At 45.1% G+C, this 25,411-nt stretch overlaps 1 pseudogene; it reads left to right on the plus strand.

Moving 5' to 3' along the window:
- The first annotated feature begins 207 nt into the window (after window positions 1-207).
- On the plus strand, window positions 208-656 carry LOC106143837 (annotated as a pseudogene).
- Window positions 657-25,411: the final 24,755 nt, after the last annotated feature.

Genomic DNA, 25,411 nt, shown 5'->3' on the forward strand with positions numbered 1-25,411 from the left:
AAGAAAGAAAGAAAGAAAGAAAGAAAGAAAGAAAGAAAGAAAAGAGAGAGAGAGAAAGAAAGAAAGAAAGAAAGAAAGAAAGAAAGAAAGAAAGAAAGAAAGAAAGAAAGAAAGAGATTTTTAAAAAGCTGTATATCCAACCACTCAAAAAACAGTGATGAGCTCTTCTGGTCGCAGGCGATTTGGGAGCCACCGGTTACAGTCCAGCCATGGCCAAGTTCAAGAACCACACCACACACAACCAGTCCCGGAAATGGCACAAAAACGGCATCAAGAAACCCCGGTCACAAAGATACGAATCTCTCAAGGGGGTTGACCCCAAGTTCCTGAGGAACATGCGCTTTGCCAAGAATCACAACAAGAAAGGCCTGAAGAAGATGCAGGCAAATAATGCAAAGGCCATGAGCGCACGTGCAGAGGCCATCAAGGCCCTGGTGAAGCCCCAGGTGGTGAAGCCCAAGGTGCCAAAGGGCCCCAGCCGCAAACTCACCCGTCTGGCTTTCATTGCTCACCCCAAGCTTCGGAAACGGATTAGAAGCTACATGGCCAGGGGTTGTAGGCTCCAAAAAACAAAGCCCAAGGTTCAAGCCAAGGCAGGGGCCTCAGCTGCAGCTCAGGCTCCTAAAGGTGCCCAGGCCCCTGTGAAGGCCCCATAAAAAAGGTCGCAGTCTGCCAATGTGAAGACAGATGGACTGGTGTGAACACCTACACAGTATTTGCAGATGTTCAGGACCTTATGCTGTTTTTACAAATAAACTTGAGGCAAGTTCTGTTTAAAAAAAAAAAAACAGTGATGAACTTATAGAAAACAGTGTATGTATATACCAAGAATTATACAATAATATATTAAATACATTGTAAACATGCCTTATTCATTCTAACCACTCAACATAGAGATGCCACAGCTACTCAGACTTGAAAAGAGCCAACTTACAGACTAGGAGGAAACATCTACTACAAATACACCCAATACCAGACAGGCATCTACCATACAAACAGGATGATCACAGTCCAACAACTAAAAACGATCCTGTAAGACTGTGAGCAAAAGATATGACAGTTATTTCAATGATAAAGACTGACAGATGACAGGAGCCTGTGAAAAGGTATTCAGTATACCCAATGAGGAAATGAAAATTAAAGTCACAATTGTGTATCATTATATGACAATCAGAACAGCTGCAATAGAAATGGTGACATCACCAACAGCTGGCACCGATTCAAAGATGAAATCATTCCAGGTGGTAGTGCAGCATGCCCTGGCTACTGTGGGAAGAGTCAAACCAGAAGTCACACACAGTGTTGTCACAGTAACCTTAGACTCACAAATGCCCTGTGTCACTCAGAAAAGACCCAGCCGGGCAGTGGGGGTGCACACCTTTAATCCCAGCACTCAGGAGGCAGAGGCAGGCGGATCTCTGTGAGTCTGAGGCTAGCCTGGTCTACAGGAGTTAGTTCCAGGACAGGCTACAAAGCTACAGAAAAATCCTGTCTTGATAAACCAAATAAATACATAAATAAAATGAAAGAAAGAAAGAAAAGAAAAAAGAAAAAGAAAGCCCATTCTCATGCCCATTTCCGAACTTCTGTCATTTAGAATTTATTTGTTTATTTGTTTGTTTATTTATTTATTATGTATACAATATTCTGTCTGCATGTATGCCTGCAGGCCAGAAGAGGGCACCAGACCCCATTACAGATGGTTGTGAGCCACCATTTGGTTGCTGGGAATTGAACTCAGGACCTTTAAAAGAACAATCAGTGCTCTTAACCTCTGAGCCATCTCTCTAGTCCATTAAATGCATATACATTTACACACACAAACAAATACAAGTGCACTGTGGAAATTGACTAAACAAACAAACAAATAAGTAAATAAATAAATATTTAGGGGGCTGGAGAGATGACTCAGAAGTTAAGAGCATTGCCTGCTCTTCCAAAGGTCCTGAGTTCGATTCCCAGCAATCACATGGTGGCTCACAACCATATCCCAGCTGTGACACCATATCCAATTTGCAAATGCTACTGGCTAAAGCACACAAACTCTATTAAGGTTCCACATCAGTTCTCTGCTATTTATTAAAAATGCCGTGATTCTATTATCATCTCACTGATGTTTTAATTAAGAAGAGATTATTTAAATAAACTATGAAATACCAAAAATACGCTACTGCTTTTTCTGAGAATAAAATTACGGGTAGGTATGCACAGCGCACCAAGTAAAGCAGCACAAGAAAGAACATATATTGGGAAAGGGGAATTCATGGACCATATCTTTCTGGGGCCATCAGTGAGTCAGTAAGGTTCCTGTTGCCTCTGATAGGGAACCTGAGGACAGACATGAGACAGGGTGGGGGTGTCTCACAGAGCACATTCTTTGGACCTTTAGAATTGGGAGCCACGGGCATAGTTCTTCTGCCCCTAAGAGAGAGAAAAACTTCAAATAAAAACATCTTGTCCCTGAATGAAATTCAGTACAAGTGAAAAAAAAAAGTACCAATAACAGAGAGATTAACACAGCCAAATACACTGTTTTTTGGGATCACCAGTACAGGCCTGAGCACGTGTGTAGAAACAGAGGAACCTGCAGGAGTTGGTTCTCTCCTTCTGCCAGGCAGGTCCTGGAGATAGAACTCAGGTCTTCAGGCCTGCAAGCAAGCGCCCTTACCGGCTGAACCATCTCACCAATGTCAGTCAATGACTCTCAAATGTCAGTTTTGATCCCGCCTCCCCACACACCTTTTCCTCCACATCACCTGTGGCAGTACTAAACACCCTAAACACCATCAGATCTTTACAGGGCTGATGTCAGTTCCCCGAAAGGGGGAGCTAACATTTTGCAGAAGTGCAAACTGGAGACTAGAGAAATGAGGAGGGATTCCAACGTGTGAGCTTCAGAAGCAAAAGAGAACAAGGAAGAAGTAGCCCTCAGTTGGGAAGACTCACTCCCTCCTCACCCTATCGGAAATGCAGCAAGGCATCCGGTAGACTGCTCTTGGAGCCAAGACTCACTCCACATCACTACAGTCCATGATTTGATAAGATTGCTAGCATATTACCTTTCAATGCCTAAATTTTGGTGGGCTGTTTCCAGGAGGGTGGGGAGGAAATGGCCTGGAATTTTAAGAATGTGTATAAAGTAGCAGCTTCTATTCCTCTTAATTCTTTCTTCTTTCAATATTTTTCATTATCATTGTATATATGTGTATGTATGTATGCTCCTAAGACATGGAGGGAGGGTCGTATGTGAGGATGCTTGTGCAGAGGTCAGAGAGCAACTCTCAAGAGTCATGTCTCCTTCCACCGTGATCACAGACTTGTGTTCATCAGACTTGGTGACGAGCACCTTTTCCACTGAGCCACCTTGTCATCCCTTCCACTGAGCAGTGAATCACCTTGCAGCTTAAGAACGTAAGTTACACTTATCAAGCCTCATTTATTGTGTTCTCACAGGCTGACACATATAGGAACAGGAGTCTGGAGGACGCTGAGACCCAGATCTTCTCATTCAGCTCATGGCACAGATGAGGAAAGAAACCTGGAGACACAGAAGAGGGCTTCTTCTAGTCCCGTGGCTAACAAAAGACTTGGGACCAGAGGAAGCTTTGCAGAAGATGGGGCAGAAACATTATGAGAACCAAAGATTTGGGAGGACCTCTGTGAAAGAGTGTCTTCTGGATGTCACAGGATGGCTGCACTCGTGAGCTCACAGAGGCTGTGGTGGCCTGCACAGGGCCTGTACTAGATCAAGGCAGTCAACATTCTGACACGGGTAAGTGCAGAACTCAGCAGACCCCGCCCCTAGCTGAGCAGCTACTGGCAGCTGATGGCTGCTGTAGGAGGGTGTCTTAGTTAGGGTTACTAATGCTATATAATGAAGCCCCAGGACCCAAAGCAAGTTGGGGGAGGGGGGGAGGTTTATTGGGCTTACACTGCTACACTGTAGTCCATCACTGAAGGAAGTCAGAACAGGAACTCAAACATGGAAAGAACCCGGAGCTAATGCAGAGGCCATGGAGGGGTGCTGCTTATTGGCTTGCTCTACATGGCTTGCTCAGCCTACTTTCTTATAGAACTCAGGACCACCAGTTCGGGGAAGGCATCACTCATGATGGGCTGGGCCTTCCCCCATCAATTGCCAATTAAGAAAATGCCCTACAGGTTTGCCCACAACTTCATCTGCAAAGGCATCCTCTCAGTTGAACTTCCCTCCCCTCAAATGACTTTGGTTTGTGTCAAGTTGACATAATAGTATCCAGCATAGAGAGGAGCCAGTTTTCTTCGGGAAAGTGACCCTGTAGGGTTCCTGTGCCCAATAAAGGGCCCCATCCCCATGTACTAGTTGGATTCAGTGTGCTGAAAAGAAAAAAGAAGTCCTAGGTGAGTAGGAGAATCAATCCATAGGCTCATTTGGCACCCTTAGTCCAAGAGGGAAATGAACACCCACAAGCCTGCCCGGGACCTCCTGCCCTAGGCAAGGGGAAGAATCTACAGGCCCAGTTGGCATTACAAGGCTCCATTATAGTGAGCAAACATACAGTGGAATACGGAGTAGGGAGGGAAGCAGAATGGTTCATGTCCTGTGGAGAGACGCAATCTGAAGAGGCAAGGGTAGTACGGAATGGGCTAATATGGCTACTTGCCACCCAGGGCTATGGAGATGTCAGGGCCTGAGTTGCCACGTCTGGGTCTGTGATCCTACCACAGCCAGGTCTGTGTTGATATCCACGGCTCCTGTACCATCAAAAGGTCATGTGACTGCCTATTGTCAAGGCTACCACCTGGGGCCATGTCGGAGTCTGGGGACCATGCCAATGTGGAAGACTAATGCTGCCATGAAGAGCCATGGTGACATTCAGGCCCAATTTGCTGCTTCTGGCCATGTCTGGGTCCAGAGTCCTGCTGCAGCTGGGGTCTGTGTTGTTGTCCAATGCTTGTATTTCCATAGGCGCCCATACAAACCATGTGTTGAACCATATGTTGAACTATGTGTTGAATCATGTGTTGAAGTACAAGGCACATGCTGAGCTGGCCCTGCCCCTCACTAGCCTGAGGAGAGCGGCCCCTCTCACCATAGAACTCACCCTTTGCCAGCCCTGGGATAGTGGCCCCTATGACCCCAGCATGGGAGAGCTGGCCCCACCCCTCACCTGAGGTGGATTGTTCCAGTAGCCTGGGCTGATCACCAAGGCACACATCCAGGGCTTTGAGTTGGCACTCACCGTCATCTACCCCATCTTTGACCCGCTGGGTGTGTGAAGGGACTGGTCCTATGGCACCATAGCCACAGCATCTACGTGATTCATACAAAAGCAGGATATCCAAGAGGAGATACGGTAAGGGTCCAGGATTGATGGTGTACAGGAAGTTGGAGGCCTTGAGCCTGACCAACAACACATTACACAATGAGCATTTGTAAGTAAAGCTACGTGGACAAAAGGGTCTACTGTGTGACACCCAGCAGCTCCAATGTCACCACAGTAAATGAAGAGGCAACAGAGAGGTGAGAAAGATGGAGGAAAGAAATAGTTTTGTTTGCTTGCTTGCTTTTTGTTTGTTTCTTTATGTTTTCATTGATATCTTATTTGTATTTTTCATATCTTATTTTATTCTTATTATTTCTTTTTGAGTTTTCCTTTGGGGGATTGCTACAGGGTGAAGGGAGGATACAGAGGGACTGGGAAAGGGGTGGGACTGGAGTGCATGATGTGAAATTCCCAAAGAATCAATAAACAATTGTTTCAAAGGGAAAGAAATGGAGGAGGACAGGATGGGTGGGGAGGAAGGAAAGTGGGGGAGAGACTGAGAGGACAGGAAGGAGGAAATAAAATATATAAACAATTTTAATAAAAAAAAACAGGTAGAGAGTTTCCAAAAGAAAGAAAGAAAGAAAGAAAGAAAGAAAGAAAGAAAGAAAGAAAGAAAGAGAGAAAGGAAGGAAGGAAGGAAGGAAGGAAGGAAGGAAGGAAGGAAGGAAGGAAGAAGTAGAGCTTATGAAGTTGGGAAGGAGATGAGAGGGGATCCTGGGAAGGAGTGGAGGGGGAGAATAAGAGATGAATGCAATTGAGATACATTTTGTGTATGTATGAAATTCTCAAGGAATAAATAATATTTCATAAAATTTCCCAAGGAATCTACTGTTGGCAAAGAATGCCCTGGAGACAGACACAAAAATCATATCCACCCCCACCCCCCACCCAGTTCTCGCTCTAGAAGAGGAACTACTATTAGCAAAAAAAGCAGCAGAAAATCAAATTACTCCCTGAACTGTAAAGGCTCCAGCAGACTGTGCTCCTCAGGAAGCTGAAAGGAGGGAGTGGAGGAAGGAGAATTTGAGCAGGAGCCTTAACAATTGAGATTTACCGATCAGAGCAGACAAAAATCAATCTCCACTCACCATCTGAAACCAAATCAGACATCTCAAAGGGACACACAAAAACACACACCTTACCTTCCGTGAAAACAAACTGCAAAAAAAAAAATCAATTCTGTTTTATGTGTCTGGATCTTGGGATATGTATCACTTGCCGAGATAGTCTTTTTTGTCTTGTTTTGGTTTTGAATGAGACTTTAAAAATTTTATCTGACAGATAAAGATGTGAAGTCATACAACCTCAGGCTAGCAGGGAGCAGACCTCATTTAAACTATCCCTTTGTTCTATGGATAGAGAAACACATGGTCACTGCTAACAAACATCCTCAAGTTGCCCGTTTCAATGGAGATGGAGAGTAAGCGAGGGATCAGTTCGTGCTTGGGAGGTAAGAGCATGGGCTTTAAAAACAAACAAACCCAAGTTTCAATCTTGGCTCCTCTGCTACTCTAACAGCCTGCCTGGAAGGAAAGATGGTCTAAGGGGCACTTCATCCCTCTCTTTGGCCATCAGATTATTAAAACAATGGATCCCAAGAACTTAGAATTCCCTAGGAAATCTCCTCCTGAATCAAAAAAAAAAAAAGTCTGAAGCTCTGGGGACAGTGAGAAGAGGAAGATTTACAACTTGTGAGGATTGGCCTTGCAGCAGAGACATGAGACTGAGACAGTGGTGGTCAGGTTCACACCTTGCTGGGACCATCTAGTTATGCATAAGTCTTGCCTTCTATTTAGATCCTACCCTCATGCCAGGACTCCAGAAGATGGACTTAGGGAGCCAAAAAGAAATATGAAGATCCCAAGCCATCTGTTAATGTCACAAGCAATCCTTGGTCACTACAGCAATTGCTGTCTTTATTGCTATGACCAATATCTGACAAGAGGCAACTTAAGGAAGGGTGGGCTTATTCTGGCTTGCAGTATGAGAGACACAATCCCTCATCAAAGGCATGGTGGCCCAGCATGAGGCCTCTGACTGCCTTGTGTCCATAGTCAGGAAGCAGGAGAGGAACAGGAAGTAGGGTTAGGCTAGACAGTCTCCAACCTACCCTCAGTGACACAATAAATTTCTCTAGCAACACTAAAACCTCCTAAAGGTTCCAAATGGGGACCAAGGGTTCAGACACATGACCTTGTGGGGGACAGTTCACATTCAAACCGCCACACCTCTGATCTGTGGAGCCTCCTCAAGGGGTGCCACAGTCTCCTGGTTTTTTTTTAATTCAAAGTTGCAAGGTGCACACAACTTAAGACCTTTAGAGTCCACTAGGATGTGTTTTGTCTAATCAAACCAGAAGAACCAACAGGGAAAAGAAGGGAATTCCAGAAGACTGGGGATGGAGAGCTGACTGGGTTTCGCTTGGAACAACTGGCTCATGTAAATGTTATATCAATAACCACTTCTCCTAGGTGGTTGTCAGAAGATGCCTAAGAGAATAGAGTGCAGGTGGTCTCTGTTGTTGGCTTGTTTGCTTGGTTAATTGGTTAGTTGACTTGTTCTGGTATCATCTCAATAAGGAGCTGGTATCATGAAGCCAGCTACAAGAGAATCATATTAAAAATTTGGCTTGGAAAAATCTTAGAAATTAGATTGAATAAATCCTACTCTGGTCTCTATTTATATCTCCGATGATGATGTTTATCTGCTTATTTGTGGGGGACAGAGAACTGTGGCGCATGTATAGAGGTCAGAGGACACCTCATAGGTGTTGGTTCTCTCCTTTTACCGTGTGGGCTCCAGGGATTGAGATCAGGTAGGCAGGCTTGGAAGCAGGCACCTTTACTCAGCAACCCATCTCACCAGCCCCAGTGATGATTGCTTTATGTTTCCCTAAGCTATCCTTTTCCATCTCTGTGCCCTGTTTCCCCCATCCATACAATGGTGGAGCCAAAGTAATCTACCTGTGGGTCCCCTCAGTTTCGACACATTAGCGTGCTATTTTATCAGATCATGTGCCGTGGTGAGAAATTCTCTCTCAGCAGTCATAGAACAGGGGTGCCTCTCTCAGCGTTTTTCCTAACGCCCAGCCACCAGGGGGAAAAATGCTGACATGCTCAGGCTGCCTGTGTTTTGTGTTGTTAAACCTACTTACAGCTCTAATCGGCTGGTTTTCATGCCCAAGAGATTCAGATTGATTGCTGACACTGACCTGGCTGGGAGAGCGTCCTGCTGTCTCCAGCCAGACACTTAGGCACACTCCCTGGGAATCTGGCGAGCCGTACCCTAGAGGAGAGGATTTGGGAGGGGACATAGAGTGTGAACAGTAAGGGAGGAAGGTGTTCTGTGCATTGCTGAATTGCATTGATCATGGAGTCTGACAGGTCAAGGTCTAGGTTCCAACTTCTTTGTCGATTTTCAGTCCGTGAACCTGGGATAAGTTACTCCAACTAGGGTTATAGTCTGTGCCCCAAGAAGCCAGATTCAACCATCCATTCTCCATAATCCAAATAAGACAGTGAATAGTGAAAAACAGAAGAAGATTTAGTCAATCTGCCTACATTGATGAGAGGGCAAAGAGACCCAATGACTCCCTAAAACCATCTTCTGGTATGCTGATGTGAGGGTATGGTTAAATAGAAGGCAAGATCTAAACAGTCTCGACCCAGAGCCTCTGATACAACAGTGCTCTGACTAAGAATGCCTCACCTTCATAGGCTCAGATATTTGAAAATTTGGCTGAACTGTTTGGGAGGTTGAGGAGGCATGGCCTTGCTGGAGGAAGTGTGTCACTGGGAAAAGGCTGTGGGGTTTCAAAGCCATACATCAATTCCTGTTCATTCTCTCTGCTTCCTGCTCAGGATTCAAGCTGTGTGAGCTCTTAGCTTTCAGCTCCCGCCTCCATACCTTTGCTCTGCCATCATGAACTCTGGGACTGTAAGCCCAGATAAATGCTTCATTTGATAAGTTGCCTAGGTCAAGGTGTTTTATCAGAGCAATAAAAAATTAACTAAAACACCTACCTGCCCACCATTATCTTAGCTCCACGTCTTTCCCACTAGGTCATCTGACAAGATAAAAGTCTGCCCATAGACAAGTTCCTCCTCTGGCTGCCCCTAAAACTTCAACTGTTTCTTCTTCCAATAGGAGAGTCCTGGGGAAATTCTAATCCTTTGGAGTCCGTTATTTGAGTAGTCTGATGGAAGAGAGGCACAAGTGTCCCTTTAGCATATATTCTTCCCTACCAGAGAGACTGGTTACAACATTCTGGCCATGATTCTCAGCAGAGGCCTTGCCATCCCAGAAGTGTGTCTTAATGGGTCTCAGGAGAGCAGGCAGTCAGTTCTGCTTACCGAGAATTGTTCAAGAGTGGTCAGATGACCCAACCCTGGCCACTGAGACTAGAGGAGAGTTTTTCTGGGTAACTTCTTGGTTTTATAATTGGTAAGTAATAAATAAAAAAAGAAAGTGTATATATGCCTTGTGGTCATTGTAGCCATTTTGCTCACCTAAGCCCTGGTGTGATTATGAAAGAAACCTCTGTTGACAGTATTAGTAAAACCACTGAAGGCACTGACTGCTGCCTCGGGAAAAAGAACAGGGAAAGTCAGTGACTTGGGAGCGAGGAAGAATTGACTGAAGACACAAATCAGAATTTATTGGAACACACTGGAAAGAAGCAGCCAACAAGCTATACAAGATACGACAGCACCACTGAGGGGCTGGAAGTTCTCTGATGGTCATTAAAGTGGGAAGTTCTTGGCTCTTCCGTCACTGATCTCTTATGTGGGCCTGGATCTGAGGGACGGGCAGAGCTCGCATTAACTTGTTGAGTAATAAATTGTACAGCTTATGTCATCTTTCTTGAGAGAAGCCATTGGTGGTAGGCACCTTGGGTCATTTGGTATTCACTCCAGATGTCTGTGTAAGACAACACAGGTCACTGGGGTCAGGATCCAGATGGTCCTGACCTGATTATTAAAGTTTTCACTTTACTCCTTTTGTATCTACACTCTCATCTCTGAGCATCTCATTAAGTAGTCAAACTCATTGGCACTGATGACGCCCACTTCTTGCTCTGCTCATGAGTCCTCACCACTCACCAAGTCTTTGTAAGCTTTCTGCCCATAGTGGGCAAAAGATGAGTATATGAGAGTAACAGGGACAGTCATTATCATGGCTAAAATTCCCACTGTCCACAGTAGCATAGAAAGCAAATTTTAGAGATTAGATAACTGGGCTCAGATCCTAGTGACGTGCCTTAAGACCCTGAAGGTGTTTCTTTAGGATCAGGATGCAGGGCTACCTCTAAAACCGCTTGGAAGAGTGAAGAGGAGCTGTGCAAACTGGGCCCCTCTGCAGATGACAGGAAAGGCATGCAGCTAAGAGTCAGCAGATCTGGAGCCACATCCCAGATCAGGCGCTGCTCTTTTTCCTTTTCTGCTGCTAACAAAAAGCAGTTTATGGAAGGAAAGAGTTTATATGCTTACACTTCTGGGTCACAGTCCATTGTTGAGGCAAATCAGAGCAGGAGCTTGAAGCAAAAACCATAGAGGACCGCTTGCCTGCTGGCTCACGGACCCATGCTAAGCTTTCTTATATAGCCCAGGACCACCTGCCTAGGGAACGGTGCCACCTATAGTGGGCTGGGCTCTCCTACATCAATCGTCAATCAAGACAACCCCCCACATGCCCATGTAGTACTCTGATGTGGGCAAATGTTGATATGGAGACTTCCTTTTCAGATGACTCTTGGCTGTGTCAAGTTAACAGTTGAAGCCAACTAGGGTGGTTGTTAATGTCCTCTGTAACCCTGGTCAGTCTCTCCCTTGAAGATCTCACTTAATCTATAAACTGAGGTGTCAGGTTGATTTAAAGTCAAGGTTGTGCTTGGAATTGATATTCAATGAATCAAAATGATAAGATCTTTCTTGCTCCCACACACCAAAAACAATTTGTTTCTGCTGTTGGAGGCAGTAAAAAATTTGGCGAAAAGCCAGTGTAAACCTCCCAAATGTTGTGTGATAGCCATAGCAGCTATCACTGATGACAGATGTGCATCTCAGCAGTGTGCAGCCCAACCTGTACTCCATGTTCTCCTTGAACCTCACTGGGCAACTTCCCAGCACCTCAATCAAGGAAGAGACTATTGTCTGTGAGCCCCTGATCTTCCCTGGCAAAGAACCACTCATGTGAAACTAAGGGCCAGGAATATAAAGACTCTCCACATAATATGATATTGTCTTAATGTAGAAATCATCTTTTTAAAAAAGTGACAATTTCTACTCAAATCAACCCAGCAGAGCATTGGAATATAATATATACTGCAGACATAACACCAGCTAGGCACAAAGCAGGTGCTGTGTTACCCACTTTCAAAGTGAAAATATTTATTTTTTCTCTATGTACTGCTTGCAGAATACGTGACTGTCTGTGGGATGTAAAGCCCTTTAAAAAGCCTTCTGCATGGCCCTTCCGATACTACTCCACATACGTCTATCTTTGCTGTTACCAAATATCTGAACAGAAGCAGCTTAAAGGGGGAAAGTTTATTTTGACTTAACATTCCAAGGGATACAGTCCATCATGGCAGGGAAAATAAGCCATAGTTGCTGTTAGGAGCATAGCTGCTGACCAGGGTCTCTGTATATGGTCTCTTATGCACAAACATGGCTTCTCTAGACAGCAGCTTGGGGCTCCAAGGACAGATGCCCCAATGATGAAGGTGGAAACTGCGTGGTGATTATACCCCAACTCAGAAGTCACCACCCAGCATCATTTCCATCAGATGCTCAGAGAGGTCATGTGCAGTTTCAAGAGCAAGGATGTAGCCTCTTGGGAATGGGAACAGTGTAAGTGAGACCATGGCCCTATTTTCAAACCCTCGCGAGATAACAGCTTGTGATGGCTAATCTTGATTGTTAATTTGATATAATTTGTAATCGCTATGGAAACAAAACATGGCTGGGAAGGGTTGTCTAGATTAGGTTATTCGAAGTAAGGAGACCCACCTTGATTGTGAGTAGTGTCATGCCATGGTTTGAGATCTTGGAACACATAAAAAGTAGAGAGGGAGCTGAGTACCCCATGCACTGCTCTCTGCTTCCTGGCTACAGATGGAATGTGACTGGACACTTCCTGCTCCTGCCACCATGACTTTCTCACCATTACGAGCTGTAGCCTGGAACCGTGAGTGAAACTATACCATTCTTTCCTAACATTTCCTGTCAGATACTCTTGTCCCAGCAACACAAGAGAAACTATTATACAACTGAAGGAGTAGGAAGAGCTAGCAGAGAAGGGTTGGCAACATTGCTCAAAGATGACCCTATCCCAGAGACAAAATAGCAGCACACTAAAAACAGCGACAAAGCATTGTCTGTGGCTGGAGGACAGACAGCCCTTGTGAGGGACTCAGTGAGGTGTGGCAGCTTTAAGGAAACTTTTACGTGGTTGTCAGGTAACTGAACTGCGCCCAAGCATCGGAGTTAATTTGTGTGTGACCCTAAATAGCCCTCGGACCTGGATGCCATCTGCTTTATCTGTCACGTGTGGACAGTTTGCTAAAAATCTGTGTGGAGCCTATGGATGCCATCTGCATAAGATGGCTGTGTAAGGGCACCTGTGGCTGTTCTGAGGGCTGCTTTGTTACTACCAACTTAGTTTTATCATATTACAGTGCAGGTGACTTTTCTTATTACTATGACCAAGAACCTGACAAAAAAGCAACTTAGAAGAGGAAGAGTCTGCTGTGGCTCCACAGGCAGAGGAGCGCAGTCCATCATGGCAGGGAAAGTGTGACCGAAGAAGTGTGAGGTCACCTGCTCACATCCAGGTGGATCAGAGGACAGGGGCCTGGGAATGCTGGCCTGCTGCTCACTTTTTTTTTCTCGTTTCATTCTGTCCAGAAGGCAGTTGACTCTGGCTGTGTGCTGCAGAGACAAGCTCTGCAAACAAGAAGACCTGAACCCCTGTTCAGGGGCTTATAAAGAAATGAGAGCAGAATGAGCCTAGCCCTTGTAAATAGGGCAAATACCTTCAGTCATTCTCATTCTGATCTCTCTTCTTCCTCCTCCTTCTGCTCCCTTCTTCTTCCTCCTCTTCTTTTCCTCCTTCTTCTACTCCCTTTCTCTCATACCCTTCTCCTAGATTTTAGCTTTGGCAGCTTTGATTAACTGGAAATACACAGGGTTGGCTTTTCATTTTTAGGTAATTTAAAAGGAAGAAATTTTTACGCAACACATTCGAACATCTATGGCTTCCCCAGCCTCACAACTGACAAAGGAGGGAAGACAAGTATAGACCTCACCACGGGAGCATATGGAATTCCAAGCAGTTTGTAGTATCAAGCTCAAAGTGGGATTTGGAGGAAATAGTGTTCAGTCCACTACCAAAGCACAAGAAGGGAACCTGTGGGCAAAGCGGCTCTCCTGCACTATGGGTTAGAATATCAATCTCTAAACATTGTAAGGAAACATTAAAGCAGTGAGCAAATAGTAAAAATCACCCTCCCTTTGACTCAACAGTTTCTTGGTAAGAATTTCCTAGGAAGTATTCCAAGAGATAGGTACAAGAAAATTCACCATGCCATTGTTTATCAAGTTATAAAAAGAAGAAAAATTACAACAAAGTGTTTGATGGTTGCAAATGGGTCTGATCACCACCAAGTCTGGTTCCCCCCACAAGGCCACCAGGGGGAATGCCAGAAAGAGTGATTGAGAGGTGTCTTGCCACTGTTGAAGCTAAGATAGGCTGTTGTCTTCAGATAACAAGAAGAAAGTGCAGTTGACTCTGCCAATGAAACGCCTACTGTGCCAACACTTGTGAAGCCCTGAGTTCAGATCCCCAGTGCCCACACACAAGGCTGGGCAGGTGTGACAGCCTTCCAGGAACCCAGAGCTGGTGAAGAAGAGACAGGGAATTCCTGGAGCAAGCTGACTGCAAGCCTGTGATAGCTGGGTTTAGCAAGACACCTTGTCTCAACATACAGAGTAGAGGGAGACTAACGAAGGATATAGCCCAGTGAGTGAGGTACTACATTCCATACGCATTGTGGGAGGATGGAACGAGATTAAGGAAGACACAGCAACTTGTTCATTCAGGAAGGAACTCCCGGGAATGAATGGAGTCCAGTGAGGTCCTGCCTGTGCCATCAGGGGCCAGATTCTCTGTGACATACGCCCTGGGTAACTCCTAGTCGTGCTCAGAGATGAATGCCTCTGACCAGCTGGAATCTAAATGTCCCGCCAGTCTTCCTCGGAAGAGAAAAATGATAGCCTTTGTACGGCTCCTCTGTCCGGTGTGATGGATGAGAGGGCCAAGCAGCAAGTAACCACCAGAGGCTCCACAGTGGTTGCTGTCAGCCTTTCAATCACATTGTGGCTGGCTGTCAGGACCATGGTCCTGCAATTTATGGTGTTCCTGTTGGAGCAGTCTGTGCAAGGCTGCTGCTGCAGTCACCAAGGGATGCAAGCCAAGTTCCCACTCTCCTTGAAGCTGGAGATTATTCCTGCCTGGTCATGTTTCCTGCATCAAAGCATTAAAAAAAAACACCTCACCCAGGTGTCCTTCCCCTTTGGTGCTTTGTCATGGCCATGCCACAGCTACTACAGTAAGAACTCCATAACCAACCCAAATACCATAGCCAAACTCAGCTACCCACACCCCAGGCACTGAGGGAAAGGCATTCCCATGTTTCCTTTTACTTCCAACATGCTGGATCTCTGCAGGAACTCAAGATGGACTGGGAAGAGCACCTGTAATCCATCTCATTCAGGATAAGGCAGGATGCCACTGGGCATACGGTGGTCAAGGTGTATCAGTGGTCAAGCTTTGGAGTCCTCAAGCCATGCATCAAAATCCTCCCTCTGCTGAATGCCAGCAGTGGGCCCTTGGGCTGTTAACTTCTCTGTGCTCGGTTTCCTTGACTATGAAATGACAATACCTGGGACACAGCTCTGTTGGGAAATTCACTGAGGTACTCCTTGAAATAGGACACGGTTACAGCTAGCAGCCTGGTCAAGAAAATAGGACCTGCCTCGTGCCGGAAAAGAGACCACACAGCAGGAACCCTAAAGGGGGATGGATGGTGGTGGTCAGGGGCACTCAGTAGTGCATGGGTACTCAGTGGGAAGGAACAGTATCACATAAAGAGGGACCACAGAAAAGAATTGGGGGGCAAAGGCCAGCAAAGGGTTTCTTTGGAAAGATGCATAGTTACGTCTGGTGTCAGGGAGGTCAATGAGGAAAATATTGAAAAAGGAAGTTGGGGGGTTGAGGCAGAGGGATGGCTGTGAGTTTGAGACCAGCCAGGACTACATATCCACATAACCAGGCAGAGCAGGAATAATCTCATGCTTCAAAGAGAGTAGGAGATTGGCTCTCATCCCTTGGTGACGGCAGCAACTGCCTTGCACATCCTGTCTCCACGCGCACACACACACACACACACACACACACACACACACATACTCACACTCACACAAATGCATGCGCAGTTAGGTATGAAACTGGGACAGCTGGGCCGCCAGCAGGGACACTGCAGCTATTTGAGCCGTAACAACCAGGGGCAGAGTTTGTCAACAAACACAGCTCCTACCACAAAGACTGTAAGAGGTGGGTTACTCTGGAGTCAAACACGAGTGGCCATGACCAAGCTGAACGAAGGTTTCATGAAATTTTTCTAGTAACAGAACAAAGAAAGTCAGAAACGAAAACACTTTCCAAATATATCCATGGAGTCATCAGGTAGGCAGGTCTAGTAAAGCAGAGGAAACTTCTATAGGCCTTCAGTGTTGATAAACTCAGCTCTGGAGCTGGGGGAAGGTAGGTATCTATCAACATATTCCACAAGATTTTACCTGCTAGTCAGGGGGCTAGTAGGTCACAGAGGGAGGCAATGACTGCTTATTAAAGGGACTAAAGACACACCGAGGGGGTTTGACTCTGTATCTGGAACACACAATCTCTCTACACTGAAGTTTTAGCCAGTCTATCAGCATCCTAGGATCTTTAACATAGGCGTGGCACCTTTTGTCCTGAGCACTTCATTTCACAGCATGTGCTGTATGAAGAGTCATTGGACTGCATCTATCCTAGGAAACAAGAAGGTTCTACAGGAACCAAACAAAGACAACAGAGTCACAGACACACCCTTCCAACTCTCCTGTTCTAGGTTAGCAACATGCTGCCGCAGGCTCCTGTAACAACATCAGTGTGGTGAGTGGAAGCTCTTACAAAGTGCTCCAGGGAATCTCCTTGTCTACAAGTAGGGTGCCCAGGGCTACAGCTGTCATTCCTTCCCTAAGCAAAATGCTCCATCCTGGAGCCCCTTGCAGTTTTTCTCACTGTGCTGAGAGCCCTGCACCCACCAGCAGGGGCTGCTCAACTGTTTCCCACTTAACTCTGATTTCCAACTTGGTCAAAACACAAGCCCAACCCCTTAATCACCTAGCCATGGAACTGCAGAGGTGGCTCAGTGGTTAAAACCCTGTACTGCTCTTTTAAAGGACCCCAGATCAGATCCTAGCACCCACATTAGGCACCTCACCATTGCCTGTAACCCCACACCCTCTTCTGACTTCCTTAGATGCATGCACACCTATGGCAGACAGAGTCTGAATAAAATAAAATGCATGTGAGTAATAATTCAAAACAGAGCTTGAATCGGATGCCTGTCAATCAACTTTCACTCATCCCTGCCCATCTGACCAGGGTTTTGTCAGTCCCGTGCCCCACTCACTGTGACCTCTGTCTCCTTTTACAAATGAAGCCAATTATTTATCCTTAGATATGTATATTCTGAAAGAAGAGATTTTTGACAAGGCACAAAATTGGAAACTTCTATTATATCTCTAATAGAAGTTCATCACTAGAAACAGAAAAGAAAAATACGCAGCAAAAACAAGGCACTGAGAAAGTCTGCCATGGTCTCCTTACTCTCTCTGCTGGGAGCCGAGAACTGCAAGCTTTAATGAGGTGGCATTTGGGACCAAGTTGAAAGACGCTTTGAAAAGGACAAAGGGAAGAATTCCTTTCCCAACATGACTTCACTGTTGCTGAGCAGGGGAATCTAAAATCTTGCAAGCCAGACTTGCACGTTCTCACAGCCTGCCTGTGTTCACCCTGGGATTCCTCCTAGCTCCTCTTCTTTTCATGGAGATAACCCTGAGGTTGTTCACAAAGCTTAGGAGAACAGAGGATTCACCCTGCCTTCGTTGTAACCTTCACTTATCCATGTAGACATCTCTGGTTAACTCTGTTTCAGTATCTCTAAACCCACCCACACCTCCCCAAAATCTTTCACTCTCTCCACCTCCAAACACTGAAGAGGAGCCCATGCTTCCAGAATGGGCTGATGTAACTTCCCTGACTTAATTAGCCTTAGCTGTCAACTTAACATAGCCTAGAGTTATCTGAGAAGGAAGTCTCATTTGAGTGACTGCCCAGCTCAGATTAGCCTGTGGTCATGTCTGTGAGGCACTGTTGTGATTTTTCTCTGTTGTAGGAAGGCCCAGTCCACTGTGGGCGACATCATTCCCGAGTCAGATTTCCCATTCCAATCCACTCCCTGGTCCCTATAATCTGACCATATCATGATGCCAAATGCTTTTATATATCTTCAAGAATCCCCGTATCACAGACAAATACAGCTGCCAGCTTGGAATGGACCTTGGTCCCCTTGTACCACATTAGCAAAAGCTTTTGTTTGCAGTTCTTCTCAGGAGCAGGAAACTCCCTAGGCATCTTCCTTTCACAAACTGGGAGCTTAACCAGGTGAGTTCTTGCCTTTGGGCCTCCCTTGCCCTTGCCCAGTACAGACCAGGACGCCCACCCTCCTTGGTGGTGCTAATCTCACAGTTTCAGCCTCTCTCAGCACAAGCACATGGTGCTTGCTTTCCCTCTAAATTTTACATTTTGTATTTCCTCCTTATTCTTTTTCATTGTAGACCTTCATAAGAGTTATCGTTAACAACCATTTCACAGACTCAATGTTGTGCTGTCTTGAAGTTTCCTGTGCCAAATAAATTAATCCTTTACTTCTGACATTGGACAGAGGTTTAGTAACTATAATGTACAAACAACAAAATCAAACAATCCAATCAGTAAATAAAACGAACAAATAGTTCTCAAAAGATGAAATACAAACAGCCAGTAAATGTGCAAAAAAGTTTGACCTCACTAACCAACACAGAAATACAAATCAAAGCCATACTGAGATTCTATCTCGCCCCAGTTAAAACGACAGTCATTTTTTAAAAAAGGATTAATAAATGTTATAAATGTTGGTGAGGATACAGAGAAAAAAGGGAGTAAACTAGTCTATCCACTATGGATATTAGTATACTGGCTTATAAAAATTTCAGTTTACCGTATGACCTAGCTAAGCCACTTTTTGGTATTTTCTCAAAAGACCCAGGTCAATACATCACAGGCAACTGCATGTCAGTGCTTATTGCACCATGATTCATAACAGCTGTTATGGAACCAACTTAGGTGTCTGTCAACAGAGGGTGGATAAAATCAATGTTGCATATAGATAATTTTTCAGCTATAAAGATGTAAGTTATGTCATTTGTAGGAAAATGGCTCTAAATGGGGTTAGCCATATTGAGTTGAACTCATCTTATGTGTGGTTTCTAGATTTTTACATAGATACATAAAATTGTATGTATGCACATGTGTGTGTAAGAGAGAGACAGAGACAGAGAGAGGGTGGGACAGTATAAATAAAACTGTTGAGGGGAACAGAAGGGACTAACAGGAATGGGGCACAAGAAAATGGAGAGAGCAGACAGCAAGGGAGAAAGCAGACAGCAAGGGAAGGATAAACTCTATGTGCAAAATATAGTTGCATGAAAACTTAGAAATAAGTACTTAATAAATATATTTCAAAGTGTAAACAAGTAGCAAGTGGTAAGAACTTCAGGATGTGCCCTGCAGAAATGGGGGTGTCAGGTGTCAGAATCTCTACAATCTGATGACCGCTCCACAACAGAAAATCAACTTTGCGATCAAAGGAACCTAAACTGACCTATCGTCCTCTACCGGCTGCCAGCACTCACACAACTTAATTTTCTTTGAAAAGCTTCAACATCCTCGTCTCTAAGGTCTGGATGGTACCAGCTTTCCCAAAGGCCCATTGGAAGGAAGAATGGGTAACCTCAGATGAAGACAGCCCGTGGATGCTCAGAGCAGAACCCTCCTGGTCCTTGCTGGAGAAGTGCTTTGATGGACTGGGTGAGGTAGCTCTGCTCTTCTGAGAAGCTAGGAATGGAAAGCCTCAGGAAACAGCAGCCCCATGGGTTAGAAATCAGTGGCTGAACATCTAGCTAGCAACAGGAGAGTCCAAGGGGCTACCTAGCACTAAAAACAGAAAAAGGGGGAAAAGGAAAAGAGAGCTGATATAACCCAAATTTAGGAGTGAGAAAGGGTTTTCAGAACAAAGTTTGCTCTAGTCTCATTTCTGTGGTTAAAATACCCTGACCAAAAGCAACCGAGGGAAGAAAGGATTTGTTCAGCTGACATACCAAGTTACAGTCTGTTATTGAGGGGAGTCAATGCAGATACCCAAGCCATCAATCATATGGCATCCACAGTCAAGAGCAGAGAGAGAATAAACACATCCTTGCAGGCTTGCTTTGTGCCTGCTCAGCCAGATTCCTTGATGTTGGCATGTGTGTGAATGGACACAGCTCATGTACGCATACAGAGGCCAAAGACATCAGCTGTCATCCTTTATTGCTCTCTGCCTTCTTTCCATGAGCCAGGCTCTCTCACTGAGCCTGGAAGTCACTTATATTTTTAGCTAGGCTGGCAGCCAACAAGCCCAAATGATCTTCCTACCTCTACCTCCTCACCAAGTGCTGGGGTTATAGGCATATGATATGGGAGTACCCTCTGTATGCTGTGAATACCATTGGCTAATAAAGAAACTGGCTTGGCCTGATAGGGTAGAACAAAGCTAGGTGGGGAAAACTAAACTGAATGCTGGGAGGAAAGAGGTAGAGTCAGAGAGAAGCCATGTAGACCCGCCAGAGACAGCCGTCGGAACTTTACCTGGTAAGCCACAGCCACATGGCAATACACAGATTAATAGAAATGGGTTAAATTAATATGTAAGAGTTAGCCAATAAGAAGCTAGAGCTAATGGGCCAAGCAGTGATTTAATCAATACCGTTTCTATGTGTTTATTTTGGTTCTGGGCAGCTGGGACAAACAAGCAGCCTCCTACAACAAATTGGCACTTCAACGTGGTTGACTATATCCACGTAAAACCTGAGAGGGCTTGAAAAGGAATTCTAAACACAAAAGAATAGAGTTTAGCACAGTTTCTTGGTAGCCACATTTTTTTTTCTAAATGGGCTTGCAGCAAGCAGGGGTGCCATGGCTGCTTTAAGCGAGATGCAGTAAAAACTGTGCGGCACTACCACAGCTGCCTTTTGACATGGGTGCTGGGGATCAAAACTCCAGTTCTCATGTTTACATAGCCAGCACCTTCACCGCTGAACCATCCCTTCGGCTCCCCACCCCCACCTCCAAACACTTGATTTGACAGGCCGCAGTGACACTGTGAAAGCCCCAGAGGAGAAAGAAACGAAGATAGCAGTGGACATAGAGTGAGCTGGCTGATCTAGCTGGGAGTGATAACTGGGAGGGAAGGGAATGAGGAAGTAATAATTCTGAGAACTTACACCATGGCTGTACTTGGAACAGGGCACTGAAGCAAAGTCGGCATCGAAGGCAGAAAGCTGGGGCAACTTGGCTTTGAAATAGAGGAGAATGGGGATACATCAACCTGGCAATGTAATGTACAAACAGAAAGGACAGCCCTTTGTTAGCAGACACAGATACTCATTTTCCTCGATGGAAAAAGGTGACACTGGTCTCTCCATGACCCTGCAGATCTTAAAACAAGAAGGTTTCTCGCTAGGAGCCACCAAGGAGAAACCCATGCTGGAGCCGTCATATGGGTGGAGTGGACTCTGAAGAATGCTTAGGCTATTGTGGGAAGGTGTGAATGGAGGTCGGGGATGGGAACATCATCACAGAGGAGGGCGCTATGTCATAGATAAAAGAAGGGTTGCTTCAGAGGCAACTGAGAGACAGATCACCACAAAGGGATGCGGTTCAGGAAGCAGCAAAAGCAAGCTCTCCCTTTTTGAACATGAAAGGCAGCCAGCATCTGCCACATGCACTGCCTGGTTATCACACCCCACCCAGATTCTCTAATACTCCAGCATGGGCTCCTCTGACAGACGTCGTGGAAGATCCCCCTCTGAGAAGACAAATTGCTTGATCCTCATTGGAACCCACCAAAGGAAGGAGCAGAAAACAACCCCAGGAGACTATAAGTTGACCATTTGGTCTGCCAGAAAAATAAATGAGGGAAAAAGAAATCATGGAAAGAAATATAAATGAGGGGGGGGGGGACAGAACACATAATTTAAGGGAGGATGGTTATTCTGACTCACAATTCAGAGCGATAAAGTCCATCATGGCAAGAAGGCAGAGCATCTTAGCTAGGGTTTCTATTGCTGCAATTAAACACCATGGCCAACAGAAACTTGGGGATGAAAGGGTTTATTTTGCCTTATATCAGCTATCACTGAAGGAAACGAGGGCAAGAATTCTGGACAAGAACCTGGAGGCAGGAATTGGAGCAGAGGCCATGGGGGAGTGCTGCTGCTAACTAACTTGTTCTTTACAACTTTCTCAGCCTACTTTCTTATAGAACCCAAGACCACCAACCCAGAAGTGGCACCGCCCACAATGAGTAGGGGCCTCCTTCATCACTAATCAGCCAAAAACTGGTCCACAGGCCAGTCTGGCGGAGGCGTTTCCTAATTGAGGTTCCTCCTTCCCAAATGATTCTGGCCTGGGTCAAGTTGACAAAACCAGCCAGCACACATGGTAATGACAGGAGTTTGGTCTATGGCCCCCATCAGGTGAATCAGTACTTGGCTTGCTTTCTCTTTTTTTTTTCCTTTTATGTAGTCTATATGATACCTCCCAAACTCAGGGTGGGACCTCATTCCTCAGACAGTCCTCTCTAGAATCACTCCTAAAGATACATCCAAAGGTGCATGTCATTAATACCCTAGATACTCATTTTTAGACGTTTTATATGTATGAGTGTTTTACCTACATGTATGTATGTGTAACACATACATGCCTGAGTCAGGAGAAACACCATATTCCCTGGAACTAGAGTTACAGACAGTTTGAGCCACCTTGTGGAGCTTGGAATCAAACCCAGGTTCTCTGGAAGAACAGCTATTGTTTTTAACTACCAAGCCATTCCTCCAGCCCAAACCCTAGGTATTTCTTAATTCATTCAAATTCACATTCAAAAATAACCATCACAGAAGGCAACAGGTGTATGGGAGTTCAGACCACAGAAATCTCTGCTACACATACTTCAGATGAAGTCCTAGCTCCTGCTTTTCAGTTCAAGTGTCTCCATGGCAACAGATGGTGACAAAACCATCAACACTCCTTCGAAATGGTCCTTTGGACTTCAAGTGTGGGTCTTTTTTCAGGCTAGTGATAAGCAGTTATAATGCTGTTTCATGTTGCTGGGCAGCAGTGTGAAGGCAAAATTGCATCAACCACGTGACTCAAAGCAACCAATGAGCACATTTCAATGCACTGAGCTGTGAAGGGAAGATGCCTGGTAGGAGGAAATAAATGTATTTCCTCTTAGAATATTTTCTCTGAATAATGATCATAAGCACATCTGACATCAAGAAGCATTTGCACATACCATCCATCCCGAGGTCCACTGTGAAATTCTTGTTCTTAAGAAGGGGTGGTGACGTAGTGTGACACACAGTCCGAGCCCACTGGAAGTGAAAGAGTCTCAATGGGAGAATGTATGCAGTAGGTTGGCCCATGCACATCTGTAGGAGAGTGTCTTAGCTAAGTTAACTGGATGTGGGAAGACACAACCAGTTGTGTGCTACCATGGTCACACTGAGATGATTTCATGGTGTGGAACACAAGTCTCCTGTTGATAGTCAAGACGAAGGCCTTCCACAAACTACGTAAGAAATTTCAGAACCCTCCAGCCTTGTCTGAGCCTTGGATGACAGTCCCACTCATCTGTAACTGCAGCCTTAAAAAAAAATCCTACAGTTGGAAACATCCATTAAGTCCTCATTTTTAAAAGTCCTGAGCCCTAAAAACTATGACATTACAAATGTGTACTGTTTTAAGCTTCTGGGCTTGGGAGTAATTTGTCACATGGGGAAAAGTACTGTAGACTGATCTCATTGAAGAGTTGCAAAAATTAAACACCACACTTTACTTCACAAGTAACAAATAAACAGTTGCTAATATAGAAGGGAGGGGAACATGAAAGGTGTTTCACCTGCATGATCAAGTATTTCTCAAAGCCCTAAGTGCCCAGTGTGGGACAAGTAAATTTGCCTTACTATGAGAAAATCCTAAAATCTCATTGTAAACTGTACTATTATGTTGATCTGACACTGACCCCCTTGATGGGCAAATATCACATCGTTTTAAAGCTTACAAACTAAAGGATTTACACATTATTCATATGATCTTAGTTCTTACAGTATCAGCAGTGCTGGTCCTGTGGGAGAATGGGTTTTAAATGGGTGAGGTCTGAAGCAGGCATGGTCTGTTAGAAATTTATTCTCAGATTCCGTTATTATCTGGACACCACCATGATTCTGCACAGCTTTGCATTGAGAAAATGGGGGGCACCGAGAAATGTGGGGTAACCTCTTAGGAATCAGTAGTGAATCACAAGATGGACTAGTAGGTAAAGGCACTTCCTGCCAAGCCTGGTACCCTGAGTCTGATCCTCCTCCCCTACAGGGTCCACATGAAAGAGGGAGAGACTCCTGCCAATTTTCTTCTGACCTCCGCATGCACACTATGCCACACGCACCCATATGCATGCATGTGCAAAACAACAAGTAAATATACTAATATTTTTAAGAGCCATGGTAGCTGATAACAAAGCCACCCCTGGATGATGTGGGACTTCCCTCTGTATGCTGTGAATATCATTGGTTAATAAAGAATCTGTCTTGGCCTATAGCAAGGCAGAAATTAGCTAGGCAGGGAAAACTAAACTGAATGCTTAGAGAAAGAAGGCAAAGTCAAGAGAAGCCATGTAGTCCCGCCAGAGACAGATACTAGATGGAAACTTGCCAGTAAGCCACAGCCACGTGATACACAGATTAATAGAAATGGGTTAAATTAAGATGTAAGCATTAGCTAATAAGACATTAAAGCTAATAGGCCAAGCAGTGATTTAATTAATACAGTTTCTGTGTGGTTATTTTGGGAGTCTGAGCAGTTGGGAAATGAACAAGCAGCCTCTTACAACACCTGGCACCTGACTGGACAGTCCGACTTCAGATCTATACTTCTGGAGGAAGGAAAGACTGGCTTGTTATTGTCATCTGAAGTGGCTTTGGGTGGCTGAGATGAGGTGTCCAGCCACTGAGCAAAGAATGCCATCCTGCTTGCTGTTATTGGTACAGCCTCAGCATTATCCTTATCTGGGCATCATCCGTGTTATAAATTCTTATGTCTACACAATGCATGCCAGTGGCAGCTAATTCAAAGTTGTATGTCAGTAACCTTTATTTCTAAATGACATTATACTCCGTTTACAATTATCTGGTCAAACACAGTCTGTATTCAGAAGGGCGCGGCAGGAGTGATGAGGCTGAGCACTTGGAGCCCCATGAAACATGAGTGCTGCTTTGTTGCTAGTGGTGATAGTAACACCCAGACTGGCCTCGAACTCATCACAACACTCATTCCTCATCCTCCCACATTTAAGGATCACAGCTGTGTACCATCATGCCCAGACCTGATGCTGACATCAGCTTTTTCAAAGAAACCCTAACTTCCCGTTCTGTTTGAAGTGAATCTTCCTAGAACATCAAACGCTTCTCTTTCAGAGCCTGGATTCCTGGGGCCCACAGAAAGGAGGAAAACAGAACTTTTTTTTCTGTCAGACCCTGTTCCAAATGCTGTAGGCGGCTTAGCCGACCTTGTTCTCACAGCGAACCTTTGCTGTCAGAGACATGGGTTCAAAGCATGGCCGATCCTGCTCCAAA

This window comes from Microtus ochrogaster, chromosome 7 (genome assembly GCF_000317375.1).
Source record: "Microtus ochrogaster isolate Prairie Vole_2 chromosome 7, MicOch1.0, whole genome shotgun sequence".
Lineage (NCBI taxonomy): Eukaryota > Metazoa > Chordata > Mammalia > Rodentia > Cricetidae > Microtus > Microtus ochrogaster.